Here is a 22,115-nt window from a genome sequence, read left to right on the forward strand (position 1 = left end):
AACTCTTCTAGCTCGATAGGTGCCATCCTATATGGAGCTTTAGATACCGGAGCCGCTCCAGGAGTTAAGTCTATGAAACACTCAATTTCTCTATCAGGGGGCAATCCTGACATATCATCTGGAAACACAGCAAATTCACAAGCGACCCTGACTTCTTCAAGTCTCTTTCCTTCTTTGACCTTGCTTCTAGGTGAAGCACTTTTAACTAAAGCGGTTAATGTTTTCTTGCTAACTCTTCCCTTTTCGCCTTGGAACTTGAAAATTGAATTTCCTTCCTTTCGAAAATGAATCTTCTTTGAAGAGCATAGGATTACAGCATTGTAGGATGTCAACCAATCAATTCCCAAGATTACATCAAAATCCTTCATATCAAACAACACTATATTTGCCTTCAAGTTCTTTTCACAAACTAACACAGGACATTCTTCTAACACTTTATCTAGTTTAACAGTAGACCCAACAAGGGTAGTAATCAACAAACAACTAGATAAACACCGGGGTGTTAGGTTAGTCTTCAAAGCAAAAGTAGATGAGATGAACGAATGAGATGCACCCGTATCAAACAAAATGAATGTTGGAAATGAAGCAACTAACAATGTACCTGTAACAACATCATGGCAAGGATCCTGTTCAACACCATATATGCTGAATACTCGCCCAGAGGGAGGGGCAGGGGTAGGAACAGGAGCACTTTTCACGACTGGAGCATAAGGTTGGGCAGGTTTTTTGGGGCAAAAGTGAGCATAATGGCCTGTCTGCTTGCAAAAGAAGCAAGTAGAATCTTTCTGTCCAACAAGAGCCGCAACAGTGGGAGGTCTCTAAAATGCAGGTCTAGGATTCACCATGTGAAACCTGGCCCTAACCTTGACCCGGATACTCTTTTGTCTGTATGTCCGAAGACCCAAAGTAGAAGTGAAAGTCAACTATGGGCCATATTAGTAGAAGACATAGTGTTCGACTCTAAACCTGTGGAGATTGAAGATGATGCCCCATACTTGAAGATAGTGTTGGATATAGAAAAGAGACTACGCCTTGATGAAGAGAAGATTGGTTGATGACCATAGAGCTTGGTGGGATATGATTTAAAGCCATTTTTCCATGCTAGGTAAGTTATAGAATATGTGTTTAAAGTTTCGTTTGATTCCAAGTAGTGGAAGGCCCTCAATTCCCTGATCTTGGCTTTGCTGTCTGCCTGGGTCGACTGGGCCAGGCTACCCAGCCAATCGACCCAGAGATGCTGAACTCGAGCAGAATCTTTTGTTTTGGTTATATTGCTATGTATACCCCATGACTTTGTGATTTTAGTATCCCTAGCCTCCAAAACACTTAGAGAACGAAGGGAAACCATCTCCAAGCCTCCAAAAGTGTAGAAGAAGATCTAATCTTGCAAACTTGCTAGTTCTCTCTCTTGTTCTTCAATCAAAGGTTAGTATTCAATCTTTTGTGTTCTTGATTCATTCTTTCTATGATCACTCTCATCTCTGAACTGAGATTATGATGAAGATGCTGCAACCTTGTAGTCATATCTTTACAATATCTTTTCATTCTCTTATGCCATGATCATCTTATTCATTCTTTATATGATTTTTATGATTTCTTCTTAAACTATGATCATATTCTTATTTTGATTTATTCTAGCATTGTAGATGCCTCTCCATGATTATTCATACCTCTGATCTACTGTGTTCTTGTACTAGAATGAGACCTTATCATCTCTAGTTCATCTCTTTCATTCATAGCATGTTTCCAATGAAAACCATGATTTTTACCAAAATAGAAACTATGATTTCAAATTAGTAAGTAATGGTTTTAATACTTGTTTGATGTCTAAAGTATGATTTTTAGTCTTAGACTATTGTGTTAGACATTCTCTCCAAGTTTCGTCGCATTCCGGATTGTGTAGCATAGGTTTCGGATCAAGATTCTCTTTTTGGATTCGGATTTGCTCTTGGCAGACTTGCCTGGGTCGACTAACTTAGTCAACCCAGCCAATCAACCTGCAATAACAGAATTGGATTTCTTCGTCCGTTTCGATTCGATTGATGCTTACTCTTTAAGGACTACTTCCTAATGATTGTGTGATGCTATTCTAGGGTTTGTTTGCTAACTTTGGATTCATCCTCTTGTTCATCCGGAATATATTCGAATCTATTTAAGGTAAGAAAAGTTGTTACCATATTAACATAGATTGCATAGATTTAGTTTCTAATTTGGGAACTACTTAGATTTGCTACTGTTATGTTAGTTTCTGTTATGATATGAATGTTGTAAGTATAGCAGGATCTTATTTCCTTATTTACTTTATGTACTTGGATCATGTATGAATACTTATTCATGTATGTTGCTCATTATTTCGATATTGTCTTATTATACTCTTTCATATGATGAGATATCTGTCGTGGATGATATGACTAAATTATTATTGTGATTGTTTAGGTATGATTTGGGATTGGGGAATGTCCTTTTGACATTTCTGTCCTTGGACCTCATTGGGAGTAGTATGGGATATTTCCAATGTTGCCCTTTGACACTTTCCTAGATTATTGGTTTTCATACCTAGGACTTGTCTAGCAGTGTTTGGCTAGGATATTCCCCTGTTATATCAGACCCGATTCGGGAGGGTATTGAGACCGAATGACCCATGGTAGCAATGGGGATTCATGGGCACTCAAGACCGGTGAGTCATATCCGTGAGGGGACATGAATCACATTGTGGGGGCCATTTATGGGTAAAGTTGCATATGGATAGACTTGGGCTCATGGGTGTTCAAGACCGGTAACCAACTCGTGAGAGCACATGAGAGCTTCCCGTTTACTATATGTGGATGACCTATAGGGTTGATGAGTTCGTATTTGAGATAGTCGGATACGCTGACTCTAGTGTGAAGGATACCGAAAAGGATCCCGAGAGGGGGGGAATGGACGTATTTGGATATGAGTTGATGTAACTAAGTAGATGACTTGCATTGGGCTAGGCTTTACCCTGACATGCGCCAGTACTTAGACCAAACGGTGATGTGAGAGAGAGGTGACTTAACCCCCAGCCATGGATTGTCCGAGAGGGATGAAGGACCCTTTGCCAACCGAGGATGAGTGAATTGAGACCTACCCAAAGAAGTATGGTGCTATGACTTAAAGCATGTCTGCCTATAGAGACCAGCATACATAGATTTAGATTCATACATGCATTGTCTGTCTCATATCATATCACATTATGCTTTGCTTATGTTATCATGCTATTTGTGTTGCTATGGAATAACTTGCCTTACTGGGTTTCTTTTGAAACTCACTCCTTTTGTACAACATCTTTTGTTAGACTATTCTACAGGCATTGATGACTATGAAGTGCAAGATGAAGAAGCGTACCATACGCAAGGTGTTGGCAACTATGAAGATTACATTGAGGATTCCTCGAGTGGTCTCACTTGTTACCAAGATTAGCCCTACTGTGGAGTGGCAGCGTCTGAGCGTGATTGATGAAGTCTATGTATATGAAGACGTTCTTTATAAAGTAGAATAGACTCTAGCTCAATTAGATTATATCTTTCTTTTTATCTTAGAATCAGTTGTAATTTCCTTTGACTTTCGATCTACATTCCGCTGTACTCATAGAGTGAGATTCCGCCTCACTCTACATTTGATTTTATATATCTATTGGTATCATTTCCGCACTCTGATAATTATCTCGTTACTTTACTTTGATTCATTTGAATAATATTGTTAACCTTGATTTAGTCTTGTTCTTAATTATATTATTGTTAATGTGGGAGGTTGATTTACTAGATACTAGATCTTGTGGACTGTGGATCACACACTCGAGTATGCCAGATAGTGTACCGGCTGGGTGGATGTGACACACCATCCTAGGCTGAGGTGGATGCACAACTCCCGAAGGTCTAACTCCACTGGACTGACCATGCTGGCCCACAAGAACAGAACTGGAACTTTGGCCAAGACTCCTTGGCTAGAAGGCAGGAGCAAGGTAAGGAGCAGGTCTAGCAAAGCGCCGATCAGTGCGGTCCACATAGCCAGGGTGCCTAGGTTGCCAGGGTCTCTGTACTCGAGCATTTTCCTTCTCATTCTCTTCGAGCTTCTTCGAGTTTTGAACAACTTAAGCATAACCTTCGAGTGTTAAGACTGTGAGGTACGCCTTGATAGAAGGCCGCAATCCCTTGAAAAACTTTTTCTCCTTTGCATCGTCGGACTTGATGGATTCGGGGGCGAAGAAGAAAAGTTCTTCAAACCTCTGCTGGTACCCCAGCACTGACAATGAACCTTGCACTAATGCCATGAACTCGGCTTCTTTGGCATCTTTTATAGCCTCAGGAAAATAATTCTTGCAAAAAGCTTCCTTAAACTTTTCCCAGGAGACAACACCGGCATTAAGATTCTCAAGAATGGGCTTGGTGGAGGTCCACCATGCATCAGCCTCGTGCTAAAGCTTTTGCTCGGCAAACAGCACTTTCTGCACATCAAAATATTGCAAATGTCTAAAAGCCTTCTCCAATTCTCGAAGCCACTTGTTTGGAAAGAGGGTGTCCTTTGTTACTCCAGTGAATGTAGGTACTTGTAACTTTAGGAAACTCTCCATCAAATGGGTGTGGGGTGTCCCGATGAATCTTTCCACAAGAGGGGCTGCAGCACTTGAAGTCCCAATTCCGGCATGGTTTTCGTTGTGAAGGGTCGCAAAACCAGCCATCATCTAGTTAAATTGGGTAGCCTGCTGTTGCATCATGTTTGTCATGACGCTGGCGATATCCTTGAAACTTTCGATATTGGGGGCACCAGGAATGCCATTCGTGGTATGGCTATCTTCCAAAGTTTGCTCGTCAGAGCCCCCAGCAGGTGTTTCTTCGTTCCCGGCACTACCGGAACCAATGAAACCGTTTCTAAGAAGGACTATTCTGCAAAAATCAAAGATCAGGACACCAAAATTCGAATCAGTCAATAACTACTTGATCAATGATTAGGATACTCAAATCATGGTTAAAACTATCAATATAGCAAGCAAATAAATCAATATTGGTCAAAATCCAAAGAAATCCAACCACAAATCAAAAATCTTCAAAATTAGCCCAAGGCAACAAAATGACCCATCTTGGTCGATGCTCCTTGGTCGATGGCATCGACCAAAGAGGATCGACCAAACAATTCCTGCGCTAAAAATCAGATTAAAGGGCCCACTTCCTCATTTCATTTTCATTTTATACACTTCCATTTCGAGTTTAGATCTAGGGAAAACGACTTTCTAAGGTTTCTAAGGGTTTCCAAGCTTGATTCAAGGCTCCAACGACACTTGCAAGTCTCCTTTGATCAACTACACAAGTAAGCTCTCTTTCTTCTTCTCTTGTCTTGCAAATCTCATTTACCATTGATATGATTCTCTTCAAAACTAAATAATGTTTGTTGCTAATGGTTAGAATCATGCTTAGGGATGTTTAAACATATTCCCATTAGTTTCCACACAAATCCAAGCTAAAATCACAAGTTTGCACACACTTTGGTTCCAAAATCACTATTCATCTCGCCAAAATCCAACTTTGCAAAAACTTGTCTCATTTTCAAACCAAAATGAATTTTGACACGAAACAAATTTCTACATGACTGATTCACTATGGGGAAAGTGTTCCCACTCTCCGTTCAGTCAAATTCCAATTTTCAAAAATTCACCAACACAAGCCCAAAGAGGATTTTTCTCTTTCCTACTTGCTGAATTTTCACTTTGAAAATGATAGATTTTCACCAAATGAAGCATCCCAGCAGGTTTATCCAAGTCTTATGCACATGCTAGTATGTTCGAATCGCAATTTCGCTAAAATCAAAATTTTCCAAAAATTTACGAAAATGCCCTTCATCTATCAAATACACACAGGGACTAATCCAAATGCAATTTCCTCTTTGTTTCAACAGATTCACTATGCCTAGAGGAGGGCGACGAGCTGATAGGGGTCGAGGACATGTTCCCTGTCTGAGGTTGCAGACGAGGAGCATTTCACCACTCCTATGGCCGAGTTTCTATTTGAGTACTATTTCCACGACATACCGATCGAGCATGGACGGTTGGTTGTCTTGGATGACTTAGAGACATTCCACATACGAGAGAGACTGGAGGCTATGGATTGTCTACAATTGGATACTACAGCGTATCCGGTCTACCCAGATCTCGTCAGGTACTTCTACAGTAACCTGACCTACTGCTTCGAGGATGACCCACGAGATGGTTCTAGGATTGTCATGGAGTCTATGGTTGGGGGTACACGATCAGTTTCACTACTAGGACACTGGCTCACATCTTGGATGTCCCAAACGTACCGGATTCCTGCTGGTACAGACATCACTGAAGCTCTTCTTCCATACGAGACACACGAGGTATGCATGACTCTATGGGATGACATTGACTGTTATATGCCCCAGAGCGGCACTGCGATGCGTCCTTTAGCTCGGGTTATCGCTCGCATCGTCGGGCGAAACATTATCCTAAAGGCAAGGCACCACAACAAGGTGTCAGCGATGGAGGCATTGGTCATCTATAGCATGTACACTGGAGTGCAGATAAACTTAGCCTACATCATGCAGAACGTCATGATAGATCTAGTTGAGCTTCCTGCGCGAGGAACTTGGCTTTCGGTCGATTCTTGACACACATTTTCAAGCACTTCGATGTGGATTTGGAGGATACACCAGTAATTCAGGGATGAGATATCTGTGAGGACATCGGTTCATGGTTGATCAGGAAGATGGGGCTCCGCAATGCAGCCAGATCGAGGGATGAGGCTGACATCAATGAGGTGCCTGGGGATGATGACTCAGAGGATGAGGATACCGATGACGATGATGATGATGATGAGCATGGGAATGATGATGATCAGAGAGATGAGGATCGAGGTCAGGACGAGATTTCGAGACACGAGGAGATTCCTACTCCGCGATTCTTTGAGGTTGGAGATCCATCTCACACGACTTTTGAGGCTCCAGGTGTGGCTTCTCATCAGTCATCAATTCACTTCATACTTGAGAGGATCGAGGCTCGTCAGGAGGCTATAGAGGTTGGACAAAGGAGGATAGAGTCATACATGTGCACCCTAGGTGAGAGGTTTGCACGATTGAAGGAGGAGTTCAGATCTAGGTGGGATCAGATAGATCGTCAGAGTCGATCACCTAGATAGATACTACTAGGAGTTTCCTTTTATGCTTTCACAGATGTATTTCCTTTCAGACTTGTAAAAATTTCTTATGTGATTAATGAAGTTCAGTTGTTTTGTTTATATTATTGTGTCTTATCCGACAATCAATTTATACTTCATTAATTAGGTTGCTAGTTCAGGTTATCTATTATTCACCTCTAAGAGCACTTGAGTCACTTTTGGATCTGTGACTCGGAATGTTCCGTTATCGTTTCGGTGGTCGAGGTTCCACTTGATCTTGGGCTCTGATACCAATTTTTCACATCCACCCAGCTGGTACCCTATTTGGCATACCCGGGTATGTGATCCACAGTCCAAGGATCAAGCATCGAGGGACCATGCCTCCCACATACGTGATAACACAATCATGAACAATGATAATCAAGGTAAAAGCAATATATAACAGATATCATGAATAAGATACGAACAGATAATCAGAGTGCGGAAATAAATGATACCAAGTGTATAAGTATGATTATAAGAAAGAGAAAATGAGTGAAAGTCACTCTCTTAGTGGCAGTGGAAAAGTAGCAAAATCAAGTTAAGTTACAATCCAATATTTAAAGAGTAACTCAGAGAAAGTTAATTACATATCCAAGTGTTTAACAAAAATCCAGGGGAATGGGGCACTAAGCAAGGGTTTCTTCTATCTTAATAATTATATATTCATAAGTGTGGATGAAGAAAGCCCAGCACGGCTGCTCCATCACCATAGTGGGGCTAACCCTGGTACGTAGTGTAATCCTCCTCGGCACCATAACCCTGATCTTCACCGTAGCTACCACCCGGAGGGTAGTATGTGGAATCATAGTCCGTCTCGTAGGGTGTACCATCGGAGTCTTCAACACCTGTGGGAAAATCTAACAACATTTGCACAAAAGGAATGAGTTCAAAAAAACTCAGCAAGGTAGTTATTCCATAATTCATAACCATATAAGTACAAATCATAACATGATACAATATGATATGAAACACATGATGCAAGTATGATTCTAACTCTATGAATGCTAGTCTCTATGGTAGACATGCTTTAAGTCATAGCACCATACTTCTTTAGATAAGTCTCAGTCACTCAATACCGGGGGGAATTGGGTCCTGCATCCCTCTCGGACAATCCATGGCTGGGGTTTCGGTCACCGCTCTCTCACATCACCATTTGGTTTAAGTATTGACGCATGTCAAGGTAAAGCCTAGCCCAATGCAAGTCATCTACTTAGTCGTATCAAGTCAGATCTGGATACTTCCATTCCTCCCATCCCGAAATCATTTCAAGTATCATTCACACTAGACTCACGGATATTACCCACCGGACTCATCAACCCTATTGGTCATCCACAAATAGTAGATGGGAAGCTCTCACGTCCTCTCATGGATATGACTCACCAATCTTCGAGCGCCCGTGAGCCCAAGTCTCGCTATTTGCAACCCTACCAATAAATGGGCCCTTTCGGGTATCGGTAGCATGGTTTATGTCATCTCACGGGTTGGTTACCGGTCTTGAGCGCCCATCAAACCATACACTACCACGGGTCGTTCGGTCTTAATGCCCTTTCGATTCGGGTCTGACACGACAAGGACATCCTAGCCACACAACTAGACAATCCTATACATGTCATCCAATAACCCGGGAAAGTGTCGATAGGCACCTTCGGAGAAAATCCCATACTATTCCCTCCGATGCCCAAGGACAGAAGCATCAATAGGACACTCCCCAATCCCAAGTTATACCTAAGCAATCACATATTCAAGTCCATCATATTGCATACATTTGATACATCATCATGATAGAAGTTAAATCATAACATTGAAATGATCCATCATATATACAAGTAGAAAGAATAATAATTCATTATAACAAGAGTATATGAAATCACTATACTACTGTACTAAAACATGTGTAGCAGTCCTATGATATTCAGAAATTAAGAGGCTATGTTCATTAAGTTATGAGGATCAAGACATAAGTACATAGCCTATGTATTTATGGCAATAATCATCCTTACCTTAAGTTGAGTTGATGACGATCCAAGAGTTACAAAGGAATGATCCAATAATAGTGTTAAGACCCTAAACAAACATAAATAAGAGATTAGAGAATAAATTGGGAAGATCGGAGGTCGAACGGGTCAAAACTGGGTGAAGTTGTAGTCAGCAACATGTTTGGTTGATGCTCTTGGTCAATGGCATTGACCAAGGAGGATCGACCAAGACAGTCTTGGGGCTGCATATTGCATTTTTGGGGTTTTGGTCCGAAATCGGTCTTCCGGGGCTCGGATCAATCCGGAACTTGGAGGGATGCTTAAGCACAGTATAAGAACACTACTAATCAAGGAATTAACACAATCTAAAGGTCTAAATAGAAAGCCCCAAATTGGAGTACTAAGTTCTACAGACAAGAATCATAGCATGGGTTGAAATCAATTGCATTTGCATTGGAAAGGCATGAATTAGCTAGGGGAACTTATAGGAATTGAATTAGGATCATATGCTAGCCTTAAATATAGACATAGCACACTATATGCCTCAGTTTATGATAAGAATGCATGAAGTTAAGAAGAAAATCAAGGAATGCATATGCAAGGCTTGAAATGAGAGCATAGCATCAATGGACAAGGGAGAGGATCATAGGTTAAGCAAGAGTGAACACTTGGAGTGATGGTTGCAAGGTTGCAAAACCAACTCCACAGTTTCAACAGCAAGAAAATGAGTAAAAAGAATAAAATAGAATAGAATAGAGAGTGAGAGTGATGAATCATACCTTGTAGTTGTTGATGGAGACAAGGAACAATGATTGACAATGATTTGGGTGGCATCTTCTTCACCAATGCCAAGGAGGTGCTTTGGGAAGCTCTCCCCACGTTCTCAGAAGTGGTAATGATTAGAATAGGGTTCAAAACACAAGGCTATTATAAATAGAATAGGGAATATTCTAAAGAATCATTAACTTAGAGTCTGGGAAACTTTGGTCGATGGTCTTGGTCGATGGAATCGACCAAGGAGGATCGACCAAAACAAGTTTCAGTAGAAAATCTAGAAATAGTTCAGCAACTTCGGACAGGGATTTGGAGGGCTATACAGGGTCAAAGTGAGTGGGGTTTTCTTCTATAAGTCAATTAAGAAGTCTAGTTTCGGGAAATACCTTTGGATTGTGCACGGGAGTCCATAGGTACTTCAACTAATTCATTCATCTCCGATGCGCAGATTCTCACTAAACACCGACAGTGTACTCAAGTAAGGGGTATCATCATCAATGTCCATGGGCTCGGACTCCGACTTAAAATCAATCAAGTCTCTTCTACCACCGCTTCGGGTGTTCGGACCTATAAACAACAATGGATCCGGTGAGGGTCAGGGTTAGGATAGGGTTGGATTTACACTTTCCCCCTAGATTCACCGTCTCCTTCCCGGCTATGTAGACTCTTAACCCTATTGGTCATCCACACATAGTAAACGAGAAGCTCTCGTGTCCTCTCATGCTTCCAGCAATCTTGAGCGCCCACAAGCCCATGTCTACTATATGCAACCCTACCAATGAATGACCCCCACATGTGATTTGAGTCCTCTCACCGGTTGGTTACTGGTCTTGAGCGCCCACAAATCCCTATTGCTGCCATGGGTCACTCAGTCTAAATTCCCCTTCCGATAGGGCCAAATATGACAGGGGTTTCCCAAGCCAAACACTTCTAGACCAACCCTAGGTATGTCAACCAATATTAGGGAAAGCACCAAGGGCACCATAAGAATGCGTCCCATACCACCTCCGCTGGTGTCCAATGAAAACAATGCCAAAAGGGCACTCCCCATTCCACAACCACAACGTAGGCAATCACATCATATCATGATTCCATACATAACATAATCAAGTCCAATTCACAATTCATCATTTATAATTAATTACAGAATGTAAATCATAACATGAATGATCTAATGAAATTACGAAGTAATACAATGTAGAGAAAGTGAAACTACAATAGCTAACTCATACATTCAAGTCATAACACATCAAAGCATGTAAATATGCATATTGTGTGTGAACGTACTCACCTTGTATCCGACTTTGAAACCTTCAAGTAAGAGATCATAGAGCAAGTCCAAAATCACCTAAACAACCTTAAACAAACACGTATAGATCATAAGGAGCAAACTCTAATATCGGAGACAAAATGGAGACAAACGGAGCAAAGTTGCTGTCACCAACACCCTTGGTCGATGGTCCCTTGGTTGATCGTATCGACCAAGCATACTGTGTACAGATAGTAACTTCCAACTTTGTTCGAAAACTCTTCAAAACACATCAGAACACTCCGAAATTAAAAGGAAAATTCTAAAACAACATACTAAGACTATCTATGAAGGTCTAACCATCTAAAAAGACCATTGGAATGGATTTCCAATAAATCACCAACTAGGCCTAAACCGCGAATTCTCACGGAAAGGCTAGAATGAATAGAGATTCATTCTAAAGGATAGAAAATAGTAGATGATACATAGAAAACATCTAAGGCACAGGTCTAACACAGGTTAGAATAAAAAACTACAGTAAGAGTAAGTCATGGCATCATGCTAGATCAAAACATAGGAAAATACCATATGTTTTCAAGGAAAACATAGAATGAATGGGGATTCACTCTAATACTAAGGAAATCAGAGGTTGGGTCATTACAGTAGTGTAATACCTTCCTCATAATCAAAACAACAAGTAGATACAGTAGAGATAGTATTAGAGAGAGTATTCAATCCTAAACAAGTAGATCTAAGAAGTTTAGGATTGAATACTCACCTTGTAGAAGAAGATCAATGGAGGAACCTTACTTGAATGCTTGGGGGTCTTCCTTGTCTTAAGGAGGATGCTCTAGGGTTCTTCTCACGTTCTCCAATAGTTAAGAGGAAAAGTGTTTAGGTTTAGACGGAGGTTGCATATATATAAAGATCCAAAATCTATAACTTCCAAAATTAGAACAATTCTGTTCCAGAGCTGCCTTGGTCGGTGGTGCTTGGTCGATGGTATCGACCAACAAAGGATTGACCAAGCAGTCTCCCTTTGCCAGCTTACTGAATTTTGGATCTCAAAGCCCAAAACCAATTCTTGGGTCCTCAACCAACTTAGGGAAGGGTCTTCCCTGACTTCCTAGGACCTTCCAAACATGTCAACATTGAACTCGAGGTCCAACTTCCAAGTCAAACATCATTCAAGTCACTTCTTCATCCAAAACAAACAGGGTCTTTAGGTTAGGGTTAGGTGGGATTTCACATGCATTACATAAAAATATCTAAAGCTCTCATGGTAGAGACTATATCAAGTAAGTTAGGCAACTGTGATTGCTAAGGCATGATACTTGATTCATTGGTTGAGTGGGCCACAATAGGATGTCTCTTAGAGCTCCATAAGATTATGTTGCTTTGTGAAGATATTGCATAGTCCCATATGGTTTTTCTATTATTAGGGAAATCACCATACGACTGAGAAGGTTGAGAGAGACATCTTGGTTTCGCGATGGAAGGTAATCTTATGTGGGAGTGTGTGAAATTTCCTAGAATCCTAACATGAAACCCCTCACATAGGTCCGAGAACCCGGGTCGGGAGTTCAAGATAGTTGTGGGCCATCCAAATAGAGACTGTTGGATCGGAACCTAAACCAATGGAATTGGATGGTGGAGATGAGGAATCTTGTGTTTTGCTAAGTTTTAAAAGAGGATTTGGCCCAAATGTTGATGGACTGGGAAGGTGGATTAGGAGTTCATAGATGGTGCATTTGGAAAGCCCCCAAGTTCAAGTAAGACCCTCTTGTAGACAACCCACCTTGCTCTGGTTGGGGCAACCCTAACACCTTGGGTCGATTGGAGGGGTCTCCTAGGGGGCAACCCACACCCTGTTGTCGAAACCAGTATAAAGGCCTAAGCTAAGGTCTCCTCGATTTTATACAAGATATCCTCATAGGTGTACACATAGGAAACTAAGCATGGCCTTTCCCACACCAAGGTCTGGCTAATCTTGGTACGGAGGGTAACTACCCTCGGTATCTTCACCATAACCTTTATAGTAGCTAGGACCTTCAAAGTAGTATGGGGGATCCTAATCTGTCTCAAAGTATGAGCCATCAGCTTCTTCGGTACCTATAGAGAAATCTAACAAAACAATTGCACAAAAAGGAATGAGTTCGAGAGAACTCAGCAAGGCAGTTATTCCATAATACACAAGTCATATGGTACAAAACATAACTTGATGCGAAATGATATGAAATAGATGATGCAAATATGATTCTAACTCTACATATGCTAGTCTTTATGGTAGACATGCTTTAAGTCATAGCACCATACTTCTTTAGGTAAGTCTTAATCACTCAGCACCGGTGGGAATTGGGTCCTGCATCCCTCGGGACAATCCATGGCTGGGGTTTAAGTCACCACTCTCTCACACCTCCATTTGGTCTAAGTATTGGCGCATGTCAACGTGAAGCCTAGCCCAATGCAAGTCATCTACTCAGTCATATCATGTCAGATCTAGATACGTCCATTCCTCCCATCCCGGGATCCTTTCTGGTATCCTTCACACTAGAGTCACGGATATTACTCACCGTACTCACCAACCCTATTGGTCATCCACAAATAGTATACAGGAAGCTCTAACGTCCTCTCACGGATATGACTCACCGGTCTCGAGCGCCCATGAGCCCAAGTTCTCTTTCTATACAAACCCCCAACAAAAACCCCCCCCCCCCCCCCCAACAATTTTTTTTTCCCCCCCCCATATATTAACCACCCCCCCCCCCCCCCCCCCAAAACCCCCCACTATTTTAAAACCCCCCTTTTACCTAACCTTGACCCGACCCGATCATTGTTGTGTTTGTAGGTCCGAAGATCCGAAGTGGCTGTAGAAGGGACTTATGGGCCCTACTAGTTGATGACGTGGTGTTGGAACTCCAGTCTATGGACATTGATGATGCTGCTCCTTCCTTGAGCACATTATTAGTGTTAAGTTAGAATCTGCGCACTGATGAAGAGTGAGATAGTTGAGATATCAAACGGACTCCTGTGCACAATCTGAAGGTACTCCTTGAAACTAGACATCTTGAGTGAACTGTAGGAGAAAACCCCATGCAATTTGACCTTGTATAGCCCTCCAAGTCCACACCTAAAGTTGCTGAACTATTCTGAAAAATTCTGCAGAAACATGAATTGGTCGATACTATCGACCCAATGTATCGACCAACAGTATTGCTAAACCCATTTTAAAGATTCTCTGGAATATTCTTCACTCTATTTATTTATTCCTCGAGGCTGGAGCCCTATTCCAACGATTGCAACATCTGAGAATGTGGAAGAGCCTCTCAAGAACTCCTCCTTGTTAATGGTGAAGCACCTTCCCCATTAATCATTGCCAACCACTCACTTTCACTCTCTTGCTCTACTCTCAAGGTATGACTCTCTCTCTCTCCTAGTCACTTTCTCACTCATCTTTTCTCTTATTTTACTGTTAGGACCATGGCCAAGGTGCTGTAACCTTGCAAACACCTTGCCATGAGTCTTCTATACCTTATACATTAATGTTTTCTCCGATCTTGCTATGATTTACTTACCTCTTGATCATTAACCATGCAATTCCATGATTCATTGCTCACCAACTTGCTTTATTTACCAAAACTGAGATGAAGCCTATGATTAACCTAATCTATACCTTGCATATGATTTCAATATTGCTCCTAAGTGATTCCCTACCTAATCCACTATGTTTTCCCCCAATTTGCATTAAGAAATAGCCAATGCCATGATTAACAACTCTTGACCTTGATATGCCAATTTGGGGATTTCTAAATGGACCATTGGATTATGTTAATTCCTTGATAATTAGTGTCTCTATATTGTGCTTAGACTATTCCCCAAGTTTCGTATCGATCCGAGACCCGGAAGACCAAATTTGGGCCAAAACCCAAAAAGCCAGCTTGCTGTCCAAAATTCTTTTAATTGATGCTTGTTGGTCGATACTATTGACCCAATGTATCGACCAACAGAGTTGTTGTCAGCAACTTTTGCCTAGTTTTGATTAGTTCGATCTCTGATTGTTCTGATTTCTTCTCTAACCCTTCATATATGCTTGTTTAGGGTTTTAAGACTATTTGGGCCACTTGTTGTGATCTTGGACCATCCTCTTCTCCAATTCAAGGTAAGGATAGTTATCGACATAATTACATAGGATGTGAAATTTTGACTTGGTGTTCCTAACCTAATGAACATAGTCTCTATCTCATACTCTTATCATGTTAGACTTGTTACATATGTCTTTCAACAGTAGCTTTGTGTTTACATTAGTTTTATTTCAATGTCTTATTATGTTTATCAATTTCAATATATGATGAATTATGTCAATGTCATGAATCGAATGTTTACTATGATGTTGTATCTTGTGAATTGATATGATGAACTTGGGCATGTGATTGCTTAAGTATAACTTGGGATTGAGGAGTACCCTACTGGTGCTTCTGTCCTTGGATATCGGAGGGAATAGTATGGGATGTTCTCCGAAGATGTCCATCGACGCTTTCCCGAGTTATTGGATGACATACATAGGACTTGTCTAGTAGTGTTTGGCTAGGAAGTCCCTATCATATCAGACCCGAATCGGAAGGGCATTGAGACCAAATGACCTGTGGTAGTAGTGTGGATTTGTGGGCGCTCAAGACCGGTAACCACCCCGTGAGAGGACATAAATTGCATTGCGGTTACCCAAAAGGCGCCATTTATTGGTAGGGTTGCAAATGGCTAGACTTGGGTTCACGGGCACTCAAGACCGGTGAAATGATTCGTGAGGGGGACGTGAGAGCTTCCCGTCTACTATTTGTGGATGACCAATATCCGTGACTCTAGTGTGAAGGATACCGAAAATGATCCCGAGAGGGGAGGAATGGACGTATCTAGAACTGACATGATATGATTAAGTAGATGACTTGCATTAGGCTAGGCTTTACCTTGACATGCGCCAATACTTGGACCAAATGGTGATGTGAGAGAGTGGTGACCGAAACCCCAACCATGGATTTGTTCGAGAGGGATGCAGGACCCAATTCCCCCCGTTGATGAGTGACTAAGACTACCTAAAGAAGTATGGTGCTATGGCTTAAAGCATGTCTACCCTAGATGACCAGCATACTTAGAGTTAGAATCATATCACATCATATGTCTCATATCATCTCCATCATCTTATGATTATCTTGTGGCTTATGTGTTGTGGAATAACTACCTTACTGAGTTCTTTTGAATTCATTCCTTTTCTGTTGCAATATTTGCTAGACTACTCTACAGGTGATTACTCTGATGGTATGTTCCCTGAGGCAGACCCGGATACCTCATACTACTATCCGGAGGCTAGCTACAATGAAGACTTCGGTGACAGTACCGAAGCAGATCCTTCGGCGTATCAGGGTTAGCCCTTGGATAGTTTGGGAGCAGCCATGTTGGATCTCTATGGTCTTCACTTTTGAAGAAAAATTATTTATTGTGGAGGAGACTTATGCGTAGCTGCCCACCCCCTTCTTTTGTGACAGTTAAACTTGGAGGAATTGTAATAACTTTAAATTTATTTTCATAACTTGGGATTTGTAATTTACCAGTTTTGACCTCACTTTCTGCTTGATTGAAGGAGTGGATTCTGCCCACTGCCTTCTTAACTTATCTGATAAGATATTTACTTCAGCACTCTGATTATCTTTGGTATCTCATTTCTGAATTCTATTATTATCAATTGTTAGTTTAATATTGATTGTTTATAATTGTGTTATCGTTGATGTGGATGATGTGGTCCCTGGACTATGGATCTTCGGGGCTGTGGATCACATCCCGGGTATGCCAGATAGGGTACCGGCTGGGTGGATGTGACAACTACCACGAGTCGTTCGGTCTCAATGCCCTTCCAATTCGGGTCTGATACGACAAGGCATCCTAGCCAACACATCTAGACAAGTCCTATGTATGTCATTCAATAATTTGGGAAAGTGTCGATGGGCACCTTCGGAGAACATCCCATACTATTCCCTCTGATGTCCAAAGACAGAAATGTCAGAAGGACATTCCCTAATCCCAAATCATACTTAATCAATCACATGCTCAATTCCATTATATCATACATGATTGACATTTCATCATATAAAAAGAGATATAATGTAACACAACTGATCACATATGTCATTATCAAAATAAGTAAGCATGGTAATCCAAAATGATATATATATGGTAATACTATTATGAAGTGTATACAGTAGTCACAAGATGTTTAAAATATTTCAAAGAATGTAAATCTACCACATCTCCAACATAGCGGCAAGATTCACATAATTCATGTAATTATTTCAATAACCGTCCTTACCTTAATCGAATCGAAAATAATACCAAGTATCACTTAGAATAATCCCCGAATCAGTGCTTGTATTCTAGACAAATACAAGATTGTTGTTCTCAGCTGGTCGACATACTGGTAGACTGACTCAGTTGACCAAGATGAACAGTGATGGGCTAAATAGTGATTTTTGGTCTGAATCCTAGCTTCCGGGGCTCGGATCAATCCGAAACTTGGAGGGATTGTTAGGAATAGTATAAGAACACTATCTAGCAAGTATTATCATAATCTAATGGTTTAATTAGGAATACCCAAATTGAAACCTTATGTTCTATATGCTAAACATCAAAAATTGAAATGGAATTTGTTGCAATGGCAAGGAACAATGGGGAATTAGCTAAGGGAATGATAAGAAGTAGATTAGAATCATAAACCAACAACAAATCAGACCTAGCATACATATACACCTCACTTTAGATCAAAGAAACAAGTTGGAATGAAGAAAATCATGGAAATGCAATGCTAATAATCAAAATGGTAGTATAGCATAGCAAGAATGGAAGGAAACTAGTGGAATTGAAAAGGGGAAACACATGACTAAGTGTTTGCAAGGTTGCAGCACTTTAGTCATGGTCTCAACAACAATAAGGAGGAAAGAAAGGAGTAGAATAGAGGATGAGAGAGAGAAAACATACCTTAAAGAAGAAGTTGGAGATGATATGCAATGATTGAGACAAATATTCTTCACAAACTCCAAGAAATGGCTTTGGGAAGCTCACTCCTCATTCTCTGGAGTCCAAATGATTAGGGTAGGGTTCTATTCACGAGGTCCTAATAAGTAGGCTTAAAATAAGCAAGAAAATTGGAATTTTTGTATTTAATAATTTGTTGGTCAACTGACTGGTCGATTGGGTCAGTCAACCAAGCAGTCGACCAAGCCATGACAACAACTTCAAATAGGGAATTGGAATGCCAGACTAATCCAAATTGAGTTGGGTTTTCTCCTACAAGTCAATCAACTAGTCTAGATTAGAGAAAGGTACAAGTCAATCAACAAGTCTAAATTAGAGAAATACCTTTGAAACAAGACTGGAAGCGCATCAAGTACTTCAACTAAGCTTCCCTCTTCTAGGTGCAGTTTCTCACCGAACACTGACAATGTATTCAAGTAAGGGGCATCACTGTCAATGTCCATAGGCTCTGAGTCATACACCAATTCTTCAACTATGAGGGTCCACAAGTCTCTTCTCCCACCACTCCGGGTCTTCGGACCTACAAACGTCAAAGGATCCGAGTCAAGGTTAGGATAGGGCTGGATTTCACATACTCTATCTATGCTTTACTAAATTATGATGTGTTATGGTTGAGTGTGGATTAATAAAGTTACGCATAGACTTAACTTGGGGTTGCAGCAAGAGCATTGCCCTCAGAACCTTAGTATGGACAAGTAGTTTAGGTTAAACGTCTAGGATGTCTACTTGCACATGGGTAGGTACTACCCATCATGTCGTTACCCTATCGGCGGGGGTTATTTGTCATGACCCCACTTACCAGGGTCTGATGGGGCCCATGACACCTAGATCCAATCGGTTGACTTGGCAGTTACTCCTCTTTAACGATTCTTTCCAAAATACAAGTAAAATATCATAATAAACACAATAGAAACATTAATCTATTAAGAGCGGGTAAAAACTCAAAAGAATAGATCATCTAATGGCAACTACAACTCTAATTATATTTATCATTAACTATAGTCATTTTTATTCCAAAATCACACCAACTAATAAACTGTAATTTTACTATCTTATACAAACTCTTAAAATACATATTTAATTATAATTGTCCTTGACAAACTCAACTAGCTAGCATAATCAAAAGAGACCTTGGCTCTCAGTCCTGCTCCTGGATCATTATGTTTTTACCCTTGTCGTTTGACTGTCTGTGTGAAGTCTAGCTCAAACCCTAACCCTGAAATCTATAAACAATTGATCAGCTATTTGATCAATAATATTACCTGCAGCATGTGTAACAATTTCTTCAGCTATTTTCTTCAGTTGATCAAGAAAGTAACTAGACAATTCCTCACCTTGATTTTGCCTTCAATTGTTTTCTGAGAGGGAGCAGCAGTAATATCATGGGCAGTAGAAGCCTCATTTCCAACAGATTATTCAGCAACTTTTCCAACAGAGTCTTCAACAACTTTTCCAATAGATTCTTCAACAACTTTTTCAACAGAGCTTTCTTTCTTAGTGGTATTTTCTTGGGGGATACTTCAACAAAAGGAGAGACAGAGGATCTTTTTCTTTTGCCTTTCTTGGCAGTAGACAGTTCCTGACCAGAAGAAGGACCTGTGGAACGGAGTCTACATCTCAAAGTTCTTGAGGTCCTTAAGGTCCTTGTTCTTCCAGTAGGGTTACCACTGGCAACTACTTTGACAAACTGAATATCGGGGTTTTCTTCATCAACTTTTTCTTCAACAATATCTTTTTGTACCTGGTCTGTCTTTCACTGACCAGGTGGAGATTTCTTCTTAGCAGTCTTCTCAACAATCTTTTTCTTAGAGGATTTCTTGTGACTTTGGTCACTGGAAGGACGAACGGCAGAGTGTTTTCTTTTCTTACCTGATTTCTAAGGTTTAGAATCAAGCTTCTTTTCTTTTGAAGTGCCTTTTTAGAGTTCAGAGATGTTGGGAACTTAGTGGACATCAGTTCCTATGTATATATAAAAAAAGAAGAAAGAAGGTCAGAGTGCAAAAAAAAATAAAAAATCATTGAATACCTGGAAAAAGACCATGGTTGGCAAGACCTGCATCGGTTTTCAGATCGGCCGCATCAATTGGTTTTTCAGTGGGAATTAAGTCCCAAGTCTCTTGGTCATATTCATTAAGTTCAGGACCCTTATTCAAGGGAAGAAGAGAATTCAAAGAGTGCAGACACCATCAGGAACGGTAGTTTGGACTGGGAATGGCACAAAAAAATATTTTTCTTGCCATTGTTTGTTGTCATGAGGGATGGAGGAATTAGTGAAAATTCGGGTTTCTTGACCCAGCTCACTTGCAATGCATGTTCTTCTGGCAAAGTGAATGTAACCGCGTTCACGGGATACTTTCAGAGTGTAATAATTTATGAAAAGTTCTACAGGAGGAAGACACTCCATTTTTTGAATAAAGGCAAAAAAGCAGTAAACCAATCTCCAACTGTTTGGAGCAAGTTGACAAGGACAGACATGGTAGTAGTCAAGCAAGGACTGAACTATCGAGACCAAAGGAACTCTAAAATCAGACTCAAGATGGTCAAGATAAACGGTAATAACCCCAAGTTCAACAGGTGTATGGACAATCGAAGGTCCAGGAACCCATACCTTAGCATCAGAGGGAAAATGATAATCTTCCAAGTAAGACAACAGGTGAAATTTTTTCACCTTAGTTTGATACCACTCCGGACCGGCATATCATGGATCTTTTTTCTCCTTAGACGTATCTACAGGTGTGTAAGGAACGATAACTTCATCATGAGCATAAGGAATGGGTTTCCAGTCTAAGGAAACCTGATCGGAGGAGAAAATACCTAGGGTTTTCTTTGTTTGATTAGCACTTGAAAGAATAGTGGGTTGGTCAGAAGGTTTGGGTGCCGAAGAATTGATTGAAGGATCCATGGTAAAGAAGAAAAAGTAGGAAGTGAAGATTTGCAGAGTGAAAGTAGGAGCAAGAAGAGCAAACAGAAATGGTGGATGAATATTACCTATTTTTGAAGGATGCAGACAGAGTACGAGCGAGAGTCAAATCGCAGAAAATAAATAAATATAAAGGACGAAGTAAGGCGAAGGAGGTTTCTTAAAAAGTGGAGGGAAATAAACGATGTTTCAAGATCGATGGTTGTAACTATTCGTAATCGACGCGTGGAGTCAATCGGTGGATTTAGAAGCATTACAGTTGAACACGAAGATAATATAAAAGGAGTTGGGAGAGATGTGATAACTGTACACTAGGAAAAGGCAGAATTTATGATCAAACGGCGCAAGGGAGGATAACGTCAAGGAAGACAAAAAGTTATATTTAAGAAAGAATAAAAAGGTCTGACAGATGAAGATTTTGGCTGATCTGCAGGATGATTTGGGGGTTGAGCACAGTAACCTTATGATTACAGGGGATGGTTTGATTTTCGAGAAAATTACAGTTTTATATAAGAGATGGACCATGGATCAACGCTCGAATTAATGATGACTTGGAAACCTGAGGCTGCAATTTTGAAAATCGTAATTTCTTGGAAAAGGTTACAAGGCATTGATCAAGTGAAGTTCTGCCACGTGGAAGAAATATTGAAAAAATTAACATGGGATATCAAGAGTCGACATTTAAAGAGAAAAATATGGAGAAAATTTTTATTCTGGTTGAACGATTCTAATGAAATCTACAAGATCATGATGAACACAATATTCTGGAATTACATGGGAGAAATATTCAAACCTCCTGATCAGGTAAGAGTCTCATACCAATACGACCTGATCAGCAGGCTTGGGGGCTCGTGTTGTGACTAAAATATCTCAATCCCGGTTCAGGCCGGTTCGCTTCGGTTTTGTGATGATTCGATTGGTTTTAACTAATC

Source organism: Hakea prostrata, chromosome 2, assembly GCF_041222555.1.
Source record: "Hakea prostrata isolate BN-2017 chromosome 2, UWA_Hpros_2, whole genome shotgun sequence".
Taxonomy (NCBI): domain Eukaryota; kingdom Viridiplantae; phylum Streptophyta; class Magnoliopsida; order Proteales; family Proteaceae; genus Hakea; species Hakea prostrata.